An 18,696-nucleotide genomic window follows, 5' to 3' on the forward strand; every position below is an offset into this window, starting at 1 on the left:
AAATAAAAAAAAAGTCGGTGTCTGGACAGCCCGCGGACGGTCTGTGTTTAACCAAGGGGGTATGTGACGCCCTGGCAAAACCAGGTAGTCACAGAAATAGTTAAACCTCCTTTGTACCACCTGATCCCACACTGGTACAGTGAAGCAGCTGCAACTCCCCCCAGTGTAACAAAAGGAGCAGAAGGGGAGGAGTTGAGTCAGTCAGTGGAAGGAGGGAGAGGAGTGCAGACATGGTTGTGGTGCCAAGTAGTCACAAATAGGCCCCTGCATAACACTGTTCCCTCACTAGGAAACACACAGCCAACCATTAAACCCTAGTCACCCCCTTAGGGACAGACAGACACACCAGTGGGTGTGGCCAGGCGGTTGGTGCACGCCCACCCAGAGGTTTAGACAGCCCAGGGCAGGAAAAATGTCAGATCAGTTTTAGAGTTCAGGTAGAGTGGAGGTCAGGCCTGTGTGTCAGGCCTGAAGTAAACTGACAGGTACCAGGGTAGGAGCCCTGGTGCCACTGGCTAGGAGGCAGATGGTGGTCTCCTTCGACAGGAGACGGGAAGACGGCTCGGTGGAACTTAGGTGGAGTGGGCCAGAGTTGTAGCCCGCCGGTGCTGACACGGGGAACCGACCCGGAAACCGTAGCACAAAGGGGGGGTACTCGGACCCTGAAGCCAGGAACCAGAACCTACTGGAACTGGTTAATAAACTGATTGAGGCCAGGACTAGAGGTCCTGTCCCACCCAAAGTCCCTCATAGAAGACAACAGCCCACCGATAAGGGATAAGAGGTCACCGCCAAGGCCCATAGATCCCACGGGCCAGCATCTGCGGGCACGGCTCCTTAGGCCACATCCAGCCGGGAGCGGACTCCTACGTTTCAAACAAGGAAGTCTTTTCTACTAAAAAGGTGCAGGACAAGGATAGAGACCACCAGCCGGATGGGGGATCCCGAACACAACTGGCCGAGGCACCGGTTTTCCTAACTGTGAGTACACCAGCACCCTCTGCGGTCATCATTCCCCCTGCACCAGAGCCATCGGCCATCTTTTTTTGTACAGAAAAACTGCATCCATTAGGGCTGCTTCTCACTTGCGAGTTTCTCGCAGTAGAGCAATGCGAGAAAAACTCGCATTGGAATCGGACACATGTTAGTGAATGATTCAGCTCTCATCTGCGATTTTTTTCTCAGTCCAAATCGGACTGAGAAAAAAATCGCAGAATGCTGCTTTTTTGCGAGTTTCTCGCACCATTTGTCCCAATGATTTCCTATGGAAGGGGATTAAAAGTAGGATCACACACGCGCACCAGCGTTCACATTTGCGAGTGTGGCAGTAACTTCGCTCATTAAATATTCAACAGATGAATGTGACATCACATTCCCAAAGGTAAATTAAATGACACATGTGTAATAGCTTTTATATAATTAAGATGTTGCAGGAAACTAGCATCGCAAACGCGACACACACACGAGCGAAAAGCATCGCACTTGCGTTGCACTCGCACCTAACGTGAACTAAAATCAGCCGAGTATTTTTCAGCCCAGTCGGACCGATTTTACTCGCATAGCTGTGTTTCCAGCCTTATGCAGTGTTTCTGCAGCAATTTGACGCGCACATGTGCTGTCAAATCGCTGCAGAATATTCAGCAGTTACGTGCGCATGAGCCCTAATAGGGCACAGTCAGTAGTCCTGGTCAAGGTGCTGGTCACCCACACCCTGGAACACTACATGAAAGATGGGGTTCTGGCTGGATGTGTATAGTTGTGTCGTGAGGGTGGTATGCCCCTACAGGCCACATGAAGCTGATGGCTTCGGCTTGCTAAGATCAAGAAGAAAGACCACCAGTTCTTAAAAAGCAACGAAATTTTACTTGTCAGTCCTTTGATGATAACTGTGTATATAAGATGGTGGGTACACAACTTCTTGTATGTTTCAGTAGCACAAAGCACCAAAGACACATCTTCTCCACTTCCACCTAAGTTCTTTCTGACTTCACAGGTCTTGCTCAGTTCAGCACAACCCAACCTATAACTACAGTAAAGTTCATGGAAGTCATTTTGTCTTCCTGCAGTTCCATTTCTAAATCTCCTCGTAATGGAGTGGGTTTTCCAATATGGCTGGACTCAAGCTTCAAGTTCATTGACGCTTAAGGAACTCCCGCCTGGGACTCTCACTTAAGCCCATGGACTATATCATCTTGGCCTGTTACCTTTAAGGAGCTGTAAGCTACTCGGGCCCTTGCTGCTAGGTGTTCTCTTTTCAGACCCTCCTTAGTGGGTCACTCCATTTTCTGGTCAGTTACTAGACCTGATGCTGTTATTCACTGTGTATTTCAGTCCGTTCCTTAGAAGCATGCTTTCTTTCTCTCAGTCGCTTTTCTCTTGTTTCAGGTCACCCACTGCATGCGGCCTTGATGACCATTCAAACCAAAGGTCAGTTTCTGTCACAAGCTGGGCCCTATCTGTCCTTCTTACACAAAACTGTTCCTTTACCTGCATGCTAACCTCTCCCACTATGAGCTTGTCCCAATTATTAACTATTTCTTGATCTACAGTCTGGCAAAACACACACAACAATGTAACATCTTATACATTGCATCACAATTCACATGGCACATTACTTCCACAATGATGCAAGACAGTATTCAAATTACAACAATTACAAATTACAACAATTGGTGTCTTCAGGGGAAATGCGACAACCAGTCCACCTCCTTACACGAGCAGCCCCAGTAGAGACATCTGTGATCACATATGCTGACTCCTGCTATTTTGCTGCGTGCCCACATGACAGAGTTTTTTTTTTAGGCAGTGCTTGCTCTGGCCAAGGGAGCAGTGGCCATTTTTGGAAAGTGAAGTGGCAGAATGATGGCCAAAATCTCTTGGCCACGTCAAAGGTGCATCAAACACCTAAGGCTATGCTCACACACTGCATCTTTTGTAACTACAGATGCAGCGTTTTTGGCCCCAGAAAACTCCTCCGCAGCAAAAAGGCATAAAAAAATGCATGCGGTTTTGACACATTTTTACCGCATTTTGCCCAATGCATTTTTAAGTCAAATCCATTGACTGGAAAGGCTCAAAATCACTGGAAAAATACAAAAATAATTGACATGCTGCATCTTCAATAATGCAGCCAATATGTAGACAAAGATGCACTGTGTGGACAGCAAAATAGAAATCTTATAAACTTTGCTGAGGGAAGGGAATGCATGCATTTAGGTGCATCTCTGTGACCTCAAAAACACACCAAAAATGCACCAAAAGATGCCGTGTGTGAACATAGCCTTAATTTGCATATCAACCAAAATGTTGTTTTTTTGCACAACAAAAGCAGCATATTCTACAAGAAATGTTAAGTGAACAGGTACTCTAAACCCCAGTAGTAGTTTTAGGCTATATTTTTCCGAATATAATCTGCGTGGTTCCCCTTTAAGAAATCGGAGTCTGTCTGTGTGAAAAGTTGTTTACTCTGGGGAAGGAAGAGATATGTCTTCCTGTCTCACTATCTCTTCCTTTTTCTCTCACTAGAAGAAATGACAGAAAAATGTCTCTATCATGTACTCTTACCTTTGTTTTAACTGCATTATAAAAAAAGGCAGAACATTGGTTTACTTTTCTCTATATCCATAAATTGCGCTCTTCCACTTTCCTGACTCTCCATTAGGCAGAAAGTTCTCCAATGACATAATTTAGCCAAAGCCAGGATTTATGTCCTACCTACAAAGAGACTTCTATGTCACTAATGATAAAACGAAAGATCGCACCGCCCCTGGCTGTTTAATTCGCTAAATGCTGCAATCAATAGTTATCACAGCATTTAGGGACTGGGAAATGAAGTGCGCTCCTTCTCCCAAGCGATAAGGACTCCCGCAATGTGATCACAGAGTCCCAATTGTTGCCATGGTAACTTTAGTTTATCATAATGACGTCATGTTGACCTCCGCATCACCCAGTTATGGCGAGTCTCTGAGACCATGGCAGGAGCATGGTGTCAGAGGCTATGTGCGCATACTGCAGTTTTGTTTCTCCAGCAAAAAACGCACCTTCTGGGAGAAAAACACACCTTTGGCCGAAAAAATGCATGCGTTTTTGCCGCATTTTCTGTGCGTTTTTGCCACGTTTTGGTGCGTTTTTGCCCATGCCTTTTTAATCACTATATTCAATGGAAAAACTAAAAAAAAGTGACATGCTGCTTCTTTTTTCTGCACCCAAGACTGCAGGCAAAAAAGAAGCAACGTGCGCACAGCCTATCTGAATTCTAAGGGTAAGAACGCACTTTGCTTTTTACCTGCTTTTTTGCTGCTTTTTCAACTGCAGCGTTTAATGCCAAAATGGATGTGTTCTGCTTTTCAAGCAAAGTCTATGGGAATTTGGGTTTGTTGACCGCACTATGCAGTTCAAAAAGGTGCTTTTTTTGTGGCAGAAGTTTGGGCAAAAACTCAGCTTTGCAGGGCAAAACCCAAATGGCAAAAACAATTGTCATGTTTTTGTTTTTGCCATTTGGGTTTTGCCCTGCAAAGCTGAGTTTTTGACCAAAGTTCTGCAACAAAAAGGCTGCACTTTGAACTGCAAAGTGCGGACAAGAAACCCAAATTCCCATAGACTTTGCTTGAAAAGCAGAACACAACCATTTTGGCATTAAACGCTGCAGTTGAAAAAGCAGGTAAAAAGCAGGTAAAAAGCAAAGTGCGGACATAGCCTTACCCTTATACACTTTGCTGGGGAGAAAAAAAAACGCCAAAAGAAACTGAGCTGTAACAAATATTAAGTAAACATGCAACATTACAAGCATGTGAATGGCAGCCTCAAGACTAGAAAAAAACAAAGAGAAAAATTGCATGAAAAATACCCTGACTATATATAAATGAATTGCAAGTGCTTAATAACAGGGTACTCAGTATATACATTTTTGCAAAAAGGTAAAAAGCTGTCCCACCTCGCCACGGTGTATCCATCTGGGACAGTCCCTAACCAACTAAAGTTAAAAACATTTTCTATACCTGACTTGTGTCAATCAAAAACTCCAATGTGAATGGTAAGAAGTGTTCAGCTGGGTCCCAGATTAAAATACACAGCAAAGTGAGAAGCAGATTGATTGCTCAGTCTCAGTATAATTTTGCACTAAGGCTATGTGTCCACGTTGCTTTGCCCTACTTGCAGTTCTAAATGCACGTTTTGTCCTTAATTGAATTAGCCAAAGTTACCTTTTGCAGAACTTTAGCGCTGAAAACGCATGCGTATTTGCCGCGTATTTGATGCGTTTTTAGCGCTTTTTGAATGCTTTTTCAAATGCTTTTTGACACATGCGTTTTGAACATCAAGACACTGATAAATAAAGTTACAACAGTCAAACCAAATGAAAAAAGAGAAAAAAAATGGGCACATAAATATTTGTATGAAAAAAAGAAAATAGCAAGATTTAATAGAATTATAGCGGTTGTTTAATAAAAATCGGAAATATAGCAATAAAGGGACATATGAAATCATTATTTTGATGTGCAAAAAGCATGCGTTTTAGTAGTCCAAAACGCATGTTTTCTGCACCTAAAAAGCAGGTAAAACGCTGGAATTTTGATGTTTCTTGGTTACTCCCTGCTTCTCATTGACTTCTATGTTATCTAAACGCACCTCAAATGGCAAAAACAATTGATATGCTGCTTTTATAAATGCATGGTTTTTGTAAAAAAATATGCAAATTTGACGCAGCGTTTTCAAATGCATGGTGGGCACAGGAAAACCCTATTTCCCATAGACTTTGCTGGGAAATCAAAACGCAGCCATTTGGGCACTAAAAAGGTGCAGTTGAAAACGCTGCAGAAAAGCATGAAAAAACGCACCGCCTAAGCAAGAAAACAGACAAAAAACACCAAAAGAAACTGAGCTGTAAGAAATATTAAGTAAACATACAACATTACAAGCATGTGAATGGCAGCCTCAAGCACTTGCAATTTATTTATATATAGTCAGGGTATTTTTCATACAATTTTTCTCTGTTTTTTTTCTAGTCTTGAGGCTGCCATTCACATGCTTGTAATGTTGCATATTTACTTAATATTTGTTACTGCTTCCCACTTTGCTGTGTATTTAATCTGGGACACAGCTGACCACTTGTTACCATTCATATTGGAGTTTTGAGATGACACAAGTCAGGTATAGAAAATGTTTTTAACTTTAGTTGGTTAGGGACTGTCTCAGATGGGTACACCGTGACGAGGTGGGACAGCTTTTTACCTTTTTGCAAAAATGTATATACTAAGTACCCTGTTATTAAGCACTTGCAATTTATTTATATATATAGTCAGGGTATTTTTCATACAATTTTACTTTGCTGGGGAAGGATAATACATGCAGTTTAGGGCAACAAACTGCACAATAAACTCAACAAAACCACTTAAGGGTGCGACCGCACTTTGCGTTTCCACCTGCGCTTCAGGTGCTTTTTAGGTCCATTTTGAGAAGCACCTTTTTCATGCGAAAAGGCATGCGTTTTGATTTTACAGCAAAGTCAATGGAAAATGGGGATTTGCAGACCGCACTTTGCGTTTCTAAACGCTGCATTTAATTTGCATATTTTGTGGCAAAAACCATGCGTTCAAAGAAGTAGCATGTCAATTGTTTTTGCCATTTTAGGTGCGTTTTGCTAACATTGAAGTCGATGAGAAATGGCAAAAACCAAGAATCCTTCAAATTCCTGCGTTTTACCTGCTTTTTAGGTGCAGAAAACATGCGTTTTGGACTAACAAAACGCATGCTTTTTGGACATTAAAATAATGATTTCATATGTCCCTTTACACACACACATAATTCGACAATTAAATTTAAGAAAAATATGCTTTTATTGCTATTTTACCTATAAAATGCATATTACCGCTATAATTTTATTAAATATATATTTTTTCATTATTTTTCCCATTAATAAAGATTTGTTCCTTTTTTTCTATTTTTTCATTGTGTTTGACAGATTAAACTTTATTTAGCAGTGTCATGATGTTCAAAAAGCATCTGTCAAAACGCAGGTGAAAAAGCATGTAAAAAGCGCTGAAAACGCATCTAAAACGCGGTAAATACGCATGCGTTTCAGCGCTAAAGTTCAGGAAAAGGCAACTTTGGTCAAATCAATTAAGCCCAAAACGTGCGTTTAGAACTGCAAGTAGGTGAACGCAAAGTGCGGTCGCACCCTTAGGCTATGTGAGCACGTTGCGTACTGCCATGACAAATATTCTGCAGCGATTTGGCAGCACATGTGCGCTTCAAATCGCTGCAGAAACACTGCATAATGGTTGTAGTGTGTCTGCGGAATAGATTTCATGCGCTATGTATGCTGCCTCTCTTATAGGCCTCTGCCACACTCACGTGAAAATCACGCACGTGCCAAGAGACACGTATTTCCCCTGCATGTTGCGTGCAGGTAAGTACGTGTCTCTGGTACATGCGGGCCACGTGTGTTCTACGTGTGCTATCAGCGATAGCACACGTAGAACCGGTAATTTACCTACTCACGTGGTCCTTCCTGCTGTCCGCGCTGCTGTCCGTGGTGCTGATCCTCGGTCTCCAGCCCTCCCGTCTCCCCGCTGCTGCCAGTCAGTGAAGTGAATATTAAATGAGAATAATGAGCGGCGGTCGGCAGCAAGAGGCAGCAGCGGCAGAGACAGCAGGGCTGGAGAAGGTGAGTAAATATTTTGGTTTTTTTTAACTGACACGTGTGTTTTCTGTGTCACACGGGACCGCATCCACACTACATCCGTGTGGTACGGGTGCGGGCCGTGTGACACCCGTGCTGCCGGAGAAAACACTGATATGTCAGCGTTTAGAAAAACGCACACACGTACAAACGCACACGGACACACGTTCCGTGTGGTTTTACGTGTGTGTGCCTGCTACAATAGGGTAGCATTGCTGAACGTGTCTCCGCGCCACTGGTACGTGCAAAAAATGACTAACACGTGCCGGCGGCACGGATGTGTGTCGCAGGCCATAGACAGAGTGGGAGCTGCATCCAAAGCGCACAAAATAAGTGACATGTTGCTTTTTTGAGCCCAGCGATTTGGATCAAAATTTCAGCATGCAAATCGCTGCACTCTCAAACGCAATGTGCGGATGGATTATGCACAATCTTCATAGATTGTGCTAAGGATGCAGGACGTATGCGTTTACACTGCAGTGAAATAGGCAGCATAAACGCATGAAATTACACAACGTGCGCACATAGCCTAAGGGTATGTGCACACGTTGCGTTCTGCCATGACAAATATTCTGCAGCGTTTTTTCACTGCATGTGTGTTCAAAACGCAGCCGAAAAGCTGCGTTTTGGATGTATTTTGAATGCAGAATGGATGCAGAATTCTTATGTTCTGGATGCTTGCTCTGCCATAGACAGAGTGGGAAAAGCATCCAAAACGTACAAAAGAAGTGACATGCTGCTTTTTAGAACACCTCGATTTTGTCAAAAATTTGGCATGCAAAACGCTGCGTTTTAAAACGCAATGTAGACATGTAATTTGCTAAATTCTCATAGACTTTGCTGGGGACGCAGAACTCATGCGTTTATGCTGCAGCTTAAAACGCTGCGTAAACGCATGAAAAAATGCAACGTGCGCACATAGCCTAAGGCGGGCTTTGCACACTACGACATCGCAGGTGCGATGTCGGTGGGGTCAAATTGAAAATAACGTACTTCCGGCATCGCATGCGACATCGTAGTGTGTAAAGGCTCGATGATACGATTAACGAGCGCAAAAGCGTCGTAATCGTATCATCGGTGCAGCGTCGGCGTAATCCATCATTACGCTGACGCGACGGTCCGATGTTGTTCCTCGCTCCTGCGGCAGCACACATCGCTGTGTGTGAGCCGCAGGAGTGAGGAACATCTCCTACCGGCGTCACTGCGGCTTCCGTAGGATATGCGGAAGGAAGGAGGTGGGCGGGATGTTTACATCCCGCTCATCTCCGCCCCTCCGCTCCTATTGGCCGCCTGCCGTGTGACGTCGCAGTGACGCCATACGACCCGCCCCCTTAATAAGGAGGCGGGTCGCCGGCCAGAGCGACGGTCGCAGGACAGGTGAGTCCATGTGAAGCTGCCGTAGCAATAATGTTCACTACGGCAGCTATCACAAGGATATCGCAGTTGCGACGGGGGCGGGGACTATCGCGCTCGACATCGCAACATCGGCTTGCGATGTCGTAGTGTGCAAAGTGCCCCTTAGTGTTCAGCTACATCTGAATATAAAATATGCTCGTGCAAATCATTAAAAAAAATCGCATTGCACTCGCACCAATGTTAAACAATAAGGCTATGTGCCCACATAGTGTATTTTCATGCAGTTACGCTGCGTTCTGCAACGCAGCGTAACTGCATGCATCCTGCGTCCCCAGCACAATCTATGAAGATTGTGCATTATCCATGCCCATGTGGCGTATTAGAACGCAGCGCTTCGGCTGCTGCCGAAGCTCTGCGTTCTAAGAAGTGACATGTCACTCCTTTCGTGCGCTTTGCATGCAGCCCCCGCTCTGTCTATGGGAGGGACTGCATCCAGAGCGCATGAAATCGGCTTTTCAGTACGCACTGTTTCTGCAGCGATTTGAAGCGCACGTGTGGTGTTCAAATCACTGCAAAAATTTCTGCAGGGACAGAACGCAACGTGGGCACATAGCCTAAGACAGATCATATCTGCTAGTTTTCCCTCTAAAATTTGGCATATGGGACAGATCGCAGCATGCTGTGATGAGTGGCTGTGTACCTCACCTATACAAGTCAATGGGTGCGAGAAAAATGCAGACAACACGAACAAGACACAGAGAGCATACGGACATGCTTGCGCAATGCGTTTTTAACATGGAGTTTTACATTTTGTCAAAAGCTGGACAGCTAGATTGATGGATAGGATAGATAGATGACAAACAGATAGATAGATAGATGTGAAATACATATATGTATAATGCTCCCCTCTACATATTCTAAGCTTGCATTTTTTAGTGCCTTTCATGGTGGCACAAAGGGGTGTTTACCCTTGTCTTTAGCCACAAATTCAATAATTTAAAACAGATAAAAAATATCACACGGGGTCCCCTCTATTTTTGGAGCCAGCTAAGGTAAAGCAGACAGCTGTAGCCTGCAGCCCACAGCTGGCAACTTTACCATGGCTGGTAATCCGAAACAGAGGTCACCCCTCAGTGTTGTTTAAAATTAGTTGTAAATTAATTAAATAACTTAAAAAAACAATGTAGGATCCCCCCATATTGGATCACCAGCCAAAGTCAAGCTGACAGCTGGGGTCTGGTATTTTCAGGCTGGGGAGGCCCATGGTCATAGGGCCCTCCCTAGCCTAAAAATAGCTGACTGCACTCGCCCCAGAAGTGGCGCATCCATTAGATGCACCAATCCTGGCACTTCACCTCTGTTCTGCCCATTGCCCTTGTGTGTTAGCAAATGGTGTAATGTATAGGGTTGATACCAGCTGTGAATTGCCAGCTGACATCAAGCCCTGGTATTAGTAATGACTGGGCATCTATCAGACACCTTCATTATTAATCCAGTAGTGTTTTTTGTGTATTAGTATATTAGCCGTCTGAGCTACTCAGTCAGCTAATATGCAGTTACACAAAAAAAAAACTTCCATATCACAGTGGGGTTCTAGACCATAGACATACATTTTTGGAAAATGTTTTTTGGTTTTTTTTGGTTGGCTTGTTTCTGGTAGTTTCCATATGAATAAAATTGTACAGATGCAATTTTTCATTCGTGGGCTTTACATGTTTATTGTTTGTATCACACCAACTATCCATGTATAAAATGGTGATATTTTGTGTTCTCTGATTTGTCTGATTTGTACTGATTTGTCTCACAGTATACCCTTATTTTCAAAATTGAAGGGGCAGTGCTTTGGGATAGCTGCTCCTTATTTATACCCAGCTATGTACAGTACACCTCCTTGCATATGTGATTTTCCTGAGGAAGGAGAGGGTTCTCTCTGAACATGTAGAAATAAATCATTATTGACCTACTCCTGGATGTTTCTCTGACTACGGCAGCTTTCATACCCATTCTCTTCTCCTGGTGTTTGCTGTTACATTCGTGAGTCTGCTGCAGTCATCATTTTGGTAGTTTCAAGTTGGTTGTGACTCACACAACCTGCCAAGGTGAGCATTTCCAACATTTGTTTTAATCATCTTTCTCGGATAAAACCCCAGATTGCGCTTTTTTCCCTCCAGCTCACTGCACATATTTGGTTTTCTCGCATCCGGAACAATCTGATCTATAAACTGTCACACTAGTTAACCCCTTCAGTGAATACCATAAAAAATAAATACAAAACGCGGCAAGAAAGCTATGCTTTTTTGTCATATTACCCAAAAAAGTGGAATAAAACGCAATCAAAAAGTCGCATGCAAATAAAAATTATATAGCTGAAAATGTCATCTTGACCTGCAAATAACAAGCAGCCATGCAGCTCCTTTAGCAGAGAAATAAAAAGCTACAGCTCTCAGAATACAGCAATGCATAAACAATTATTTTTTTCTATAAAATTGTTTTTACGGTGTAAAAGCGGCAAAACATGCTTCACACTTACCAAGTCTCCAGCATATCTGTAACTGATTCTGGGTCGCTCATTCTTCTTCTGGGGCCGCTCATTATTGCTCATCTATATTCACTGTTTTCCCTGCCCATTGGCTATCCTGGCGTCTGTGATTGATTGCAGTCAGATGCGCCCCAAGCCTGTGTGACAGTGTCTGACTGCTTGCAATCACAAACCCTGTCTGTAGGTCTATCGTGGTGTAAACATAAATAAATTAAAAACAAAAATTAGCGTAGGGCCTCCCATATTATGATACCCATCACATATAAATCATACAGCTACAGGCTGCAGCACCCAGCCATGTGCTTATCTTGGCTGTGTATCAAAATAAGAGGAACCACATATGGCTCTTTTTTTTTTAATTATTTAAATAAATAATTAAAAAACCCAGCATGCGGTTTCCCCAATTTTGATACCCAGCCAAGATAAAGCCCAACAGCTAGGAGCTGGTATTCTCATACTGGGGAGACCCATGCTTATTGAGCACCCTCAACCTAAAAATAGCAGCCTGCAGACGCCCAGGATTGTCACATTCATTAGATGTGACAATCCTGGCACTTTACCTAGCTCTTCCCAATTGCAGAGGTGCGATGGCAGTCGGGGTAATAAGGGGTTAATGGCAGCTCACAGCTACCACTAAGCCAAAGATTAGTAATGGAAGGCATCTATGGGACCCCCCATCACTACTCTGTAAGTGAAAAGAAATAAACACAAACACCCCAAAAGTCCTTTATTTGAAATAAAATACAAAAAGCACACCCTCTTTCACCAATTTATTACCCACAAAATACCTAAGTCCGACATAATCCACATGAGGTCCCATGACGATTCCAGCTCTACTATATCTGAAGTCACAGCGAGCGGCCATAGAACAATGACCACCCACTGTGAGCTTCAGGCAAAGAATAAGCCGCAGCAATGAGCAGTGACGTCTCTCGGGTTAGTTGTGGTCACAGCTGGAGGTTCCCATGGTCCTCCACCTGTGATCGCAGGAAACTTAACATCAAGTGACCTATGTAAACTCAGGTTCACAAACCTGCATCTCCTGGCAGAAACCTGCATTTTTTTGCCAATAGATGCAGATTTGGTGCTGAAGTTTCTACACCATATTCCTGCACCCAATCTATACTTATCAAAAAAATCATCAGTACTGCATCATATCACATTTGGTTTTGATGCATTTTTTTTGCCAGGAGGTATAGATTGGGTGTATGAATATCATGTAAAAATATCATCATCGAATTTGCATCTCGGCACACAAATGCAAAAAACCCCCGTTTTTTTCTACCAGGCAGTACAAATTTGGTGTTGACATCTGGTGCAGATATTTTAGCACCAAATTTGTACTTCCTGGCACAAAACTGCACCAAAATGGCGACAAAACCTTTTTTTGTATTTTTGGGCCACAAACGGTATGATGTGGTTTTTTTGCCACGGTTTGTAGATTTAGTGCAAGAATATGGTGTGAACATTTCAGCACTAAATCTACATCTCTTGGCAAAAAACACGGTTTTCTGCCAGGAAATGCAGGTCTCACCAGATGTAGGGTCACTGAGTTTACAGAAGTCTCCTGAGGTCAAACGACGTCGCAACGTGTAAAGCCTAGATGCACCGATAAACGATCGCAAAAGCGTCGTAAATCGGTGATCTGTGTAGTGTCAGTCATTTTCATAATTTCGCTGCAGCGACAGGTACGATGTTGTTCCTCATTCCTGCGGCAGCATACATCGCTGTGTATGAAGCCGCAGGAGCAAGGAACATCTCCTTATCTGCCTCCAGCAGCTATGCGGAAGGAAGGAGGTGGGCGGGATGTTTACGTCCCGCTCATCTCCGCCCCCTCCACTTCTATTGGCCGCCTGCCGTGCGACGTCGCTGTGACGCCGCACGACCCGCCCCCTTAGGAAGGAGGCGGGTCGCCAGCCAGAGCGACGTCACAGGGCAGGTAAGTGCGTGTGAAGCTGCCGTAGCGATAATATTCGCTACGGCAGCTATCACAAGATATCGCATGTGCGACGGGGGCAGGTACTATCGCGCTCGCCATTGCTATCATCAGCTAGCGATGTCGCAGCATGCCATGTACCCCTAAGTAGCACATATTTGTGAAGTGTAAAGGCAACAAATCATGTTTTCCTAAATATTTTAAAAATATAAATCTGAAAATTGTGACATGCATTTGTATTCCGCCCCCTGTAGTTTGATACCCTAAATAAACTCTTAAGTGGTCAATTGCCTCCAGAAGTTACCTAATTAATAAATTGAGTCCACTTGTATGTAATTTATTTTCAGTTTAACTACAGCTGTTCTGTTAAGGCCTCAGGGTTTGAGAATATTAGGGCTCAAATAGCATCATGAAAAACAAGGAACAGACCAAACGGGTCAGGGATTAAATTGTCGAAAAGAGTAAAGTAGGTTTAGAGTATAAAAAATAGCTCAAGCTCTGAACATCTCATGGAGCAGTGTTCAATCTATCATATAAAAATGGATGGAGTATGACACAACTGCAAACCTACCAAGGAGCTGTAGAGATCCACAGTTCAGGTGAGAGAATCTGTCCACAGGACAACTATTTGTTGTATACTCCACAAATCTGTTCATTATAAAAGAGTTTCACGAAGAAAGCCATTTTTGAAAGCAAAAAATAAGTCCCATTTGCAGTTTGCAAAAAAGTCATGTAGGGAACAGAACAAGCATGTGGAAGACTGTGGTCTGGTCAGATGAGCTCAAAGTAGAACCTTTTGCGCTAAATGCAAAACACTATCTTTGGTGGAAAACTAACACTGCACATCACCTTGAAAATGTCATTACCCAGTCAAACATGGGGGTGGCAGCATCATGCTGTGGGGAGGCTTTTCTTCAGCAGGGACAGGAAAGCTAGTCAGATTTGATTGGGAGATGGAAGAAGCTATATACAGGGCAATCCTAGATGAAAACTTGTTATATGCTGCAAAAGACGAGACTGGGACGTAGGTTTGCCTTCCAGCAGGACAACAACACTAAATATACTGCCAGAGCTGAACTACAATGTTTTACATTTACAAGGTTTAGCTCAAAGCATATTCATGTGTGTGACTGGCTCAGTCAAAGTAGAGACCTAAATCCTATTGAGAATTTGTGGCAAGAGTTGAAAATTCACTGTCGTTCTCCATCTAATCTTACTGAGCTAGATCAATTTTGCAAAGAATGGACAAAAATGTTAGAGTCTAGATGTGAAAGCTTGTAGAGACATAGCCCAAAAGACCAGTAATTGCAGCAAAAGGTGGTCCTACAAAGTATTGAAAATTGTGCATGTCGCAATTTTCATTTTTATATTTTTTAAATATTTAAAAAATCATGTGTCATTTCCTTTACACTTCACAAATAGTTGTTACTTTGTGTTGGTGTGTCACATAAAATCCCAGTAAAATACTTAATATTTAAGTTTGTGGGTGTAACGTGAAAAAGATGTGGAAAAGTTCACGGGATATGAATACTTTTTTTGGCATTGTAGATATGTATGCATCTTACAATTTGGCTGTTTTGAACAAAAACTTATATATGTAATATAAAATATAAATAAATAAAATATAAATGTATGTTAGTTTTATTAATAAAAACAAATAAAATAAAACAAAAGTAGTTCTCAAAGTTTTGTGGTTGCTTTAGAGAACTACTTCCACAGGATGTGACACTGCCTATTCCTTATGAATCATGACTAAACTAGATACAAGTAAAATATATCTTTGTACCGTGTTAGCCAGTAGAGATAAAAAAATTGTTTACTAAACTAGAGTAACATGACAAGGAGCGCCGATATTTTGGCCACAAACATTTCAAGAGGATTTTCACTGTTACTATAAGAAAGTATAACTAGATATTTAATTGTACTGTTAGGGGGAAGTTCATCTACATAAAATGTTTAAAATAAAGACCACATGCTCGTTATTCTGGAAAGAAAGGGTTATTTTTAACTAGAAATAAATTATTTCCAATCTGCTGGTCATTCTACATGAGTCACCATTATAGGAATTGAAAGTAGGGTGTGGCCCAAGGCCAAAGGAAAATTATATTGTGACGTCTGCACAGGACCACAGACTCAAGATGGATGTCACGGTCTGAGAACCCAAAAACCCTTTAACACTTGTACATGGATCTGGAATTACTACAGGGTCCAGGAGGTCGCTACCTATGGAAGGCTGCAATCCAGAGAAGAGTAGTCGTCAGGCAGGGTCAAAATCAGGAGGTACAAAAAGGGACAAAATCGGCAGGCAGGAGAGTAGTCAGGAAATCAGGCTAACGGAGATGGCAGCATAGTACAAAAAACGGCAGGTAGGAGAGGTGTCAGTGAACAGGCAGAGGTCAAAACACGGGTATCAATAGTACAAGAGCAGAGTGTGAACCAGGGCTGCAGCAGTAAAACTACAAGCCTATATCTGGCAGCAATCAGCAGACTGGAGGAGGAATATGAAAGGTTTGGTGCCTTTCCATTGTCTGTGGCTGAAAGGTGGTAACGTCAGCAGAGAAGGCACACGCCACCACAGTCAGCCAGTGGTACTGCAGGTCCCAGTAAAACCCAGCTTAGTGGATGGGAGGAGCCTGCGCCCACCAGATGCACTGGTACTGATTCCTCCCCTATCACCAGCACTGCCCACGGCGGGAATACGGCAGCACCTGGTGATCGAAGGAGAAGTTGCAGGAGTGGACTCTGGTGGAGACATGACAGATATGGTGGGAGTTTGATAACAGGAAAAAAACATTTAACTCTTTAAAGGGGTATTCCATCCCCAAGATCCTATCCCAATTTTTAGTAAATGTAATAATAAGAATATTATCAAATACCTCCAATTAGAAATCTAGTATAGTTCGTCTGAAAATTTATGTCACCAACCTCATGGGCAGGGCTTTACAGTAGCCTAGCCTAGGTATCCAAGCTTCAGATTACATAGCAAAAAACGTCCTGACAGAGTCCCTTTTAACCTGTCTTAGTTTGGTCCTAACTAAAGACAAAATCCATTCATTTAAAGGGTATATCTGGGTCTTTTTTATTTATAAAGTATGCCAAAGAACTAACAGGTATGTAGTTGCTACCTACTGGCCTGTTGTGACTGGTGCCATTCTTCACTGGCACAGAGCGGACACAGACCACTCGTGCCAGTGACTCAGCTACTTCCGCTGATGTAACGACAACAGAGCAGCGGCTTCTCATCCGTTCTGTTTTGCAGACAGGGTGGGACTGCCGTGCTGATTGACAGCTGGCTCCCTGTCACTATGTGACATGTTACTAAGGACAAGCTCAGGGCTAGTTTTTCTTACCATCTGTGACCATGCACATTAAATGTGTTTGTTTTCCTTTGGGCACATTAGGGGTTAACTCCCTTTTCTGTTGTAGCAGCAGACTTCTCGGTTCCACTTAGCTGTTCCAGTTGATTACCACTTCCGGCCTGGATTCAAGCCCTCAGCTTCCTGCACAGGGTGCTGGTTATTCAGTTCATTCTGATGCTAGGCCTGGAGTGGTGAGGACTCGGAGTCCTATTTTGCTGCTGTGGTTACCTTGTGCTGAGTTGTGTGCAACTACCTTTTGTTGTTATTTTTCCCTGTACTTGGTTACACCTCACTGTGCACCTTTTTGTTGTTCCCTTGTGTGAGTCCTTGGTGTGCGTGTGTTTCAGTTGTTACTTCCTTTCTGTTACTATTTGTTGGTGGGGTTTTTGGGGATCTCCATCCTGGTCTGTCCCCTTGGGTGGTGGGTGTGGAGTGGACATTACCATCAGGACCAGGACAAGAGACAGGGAGAGGTTGGGGGCTCAGATGTTGCAACCTTCAAGTGTAATTCTGGGTTGAGGGTCAGCCCAGAGTACCACCCTTAGCTTGAGGGTAAGCGCAGGGCCCCCTGTCTACTCTCTCTCACAAGCTGTCACATCCTCCTCGTAAAACTCCCCCAGTTAGGCAGCGGGAAGCCAGCTGTCAATCAGCATGATATTGGCTGTCCATCCCCACCTACAGAACAGAGTGGAAAAGAAGCCCTTGCTCTGTTGACAAAGCAATTGTGTCTCCAGCAGGAGCGATCTGTGAAGAATGGTGCGGGGCACTACAGGCAGGTTGGTAGCAATTGCCTGCCTGTTAGTGCTTAGGCACTTTTTTTTTTTTTTTTTTAAAAGTCCCAGATATACCCTTTAATTGCATAGGTCCATAATGTTAACTGACAGCACACAGATGCCATCCATATTACATCTGTGTTTAACCCTTTACAAACAGGTTTCAGGCTATGAGGGGCATATTTATATTGTACATATAGAACATAATAAAGAAGATGTTATGTTATATCTTACGTAAAGATATTTTGACTTAAAGATAGCAAAAATTTGCAAAACTTTTTAACTAAGAGGCATGCGCCTATGTATTTTACACCAACGTGCTTCAATTTACTTCAGGCAGATGGAACTCCAATCTTCATAAATCTGCAAAAAATGTTAACATCATTGAATCAAAGTTACTTCAGGGATGATTCTTCCTGTTTACACTGTTAATGAACGTTACCTAAAATACCACTAATCACATATTCAGGCTTCAACATTGTACCTTCACAATAACAAAAGGAAGGAAGCTCTGGTCGTCACAGGGTACTGCACCCCAATTAGGGTGCGGTATCTATCTCAGGTAAGGAGGGGGTTAATCATCGGTGTTCCACATTTACACACACTACACACAGCTTAGGAACCTTCACACAGAGTGCGTTGACTCAGGGTAGGCAGGGGGGTAGCCATACGAACATGGACTTTTCGGTCACTGAAGTCAGCCACCTGGGGGGCGGGTTCCACTTGGGGTAGAAATAGGCACGACACACGCACTTCAGAAGGAAAACAGGCCCGTCAGGACCATAGTTCTGGCAAGACACCTCTGGAAAACTTGGACTTTATTGGGCCCAGGGGCTTGGAGCAGGAGCTTCAGCCAGGGTACCTAACTGCAGAGGGGGACACCCTAGAAATAGGACTCTCACTCTTTCTCTTTCACAACACCGGTGGTGGACCGTTACAGGACCTGGGATTGACCGGAACCCATCATCGCAGTGACCAGTGTGACTGGGCTGGCAACCGAAGTTGTAAGTAAACTACACCTTCAACCCGCAGAGACTGTGTTGGCTCATCCTTAC

At 43.4% G+C, this 18,696-nt stretch overlaps 1 protein-coding gene across 1 annotated transcript in view; it reads left to right on the forward strand.

Moving 5' to 3' along the window:
- The window catches only part of ALPK3 (alpha kinase 3), a 311,388-nt gene that overhangs the window by 21,713 nt on the left and 270,979 nt on the right, over positions 1–18,696 (forward strand). The window contains exon 2 of the mRNA XM_075345487.1: positions 2,386–2,427. The gene's annotated coding sequence lies outside the window, so the exon portion shown is untranslated. The remainder of the gene's footprint in view (positions 1–2,385; positions 2,428–18,696) is intronic.

The sequence above is a fragment of the Anomaloglossus baeobatrachus genome, chromosome 4 (genome assembly GCF_048569485.1).
Source record: "Anomaloglossus baeobatrachus isolate aAnoBae1 chromosome 4, aAnoBae1.hap1, whole genome shotgun sequence".
NCBI classification, from domain to species: Eukaryota; Metazoa; Chordata; class Amphibia; order Anura; family Aromobatidae; genus Anomaloglossus; species Anomaloglossus baeobatrachus.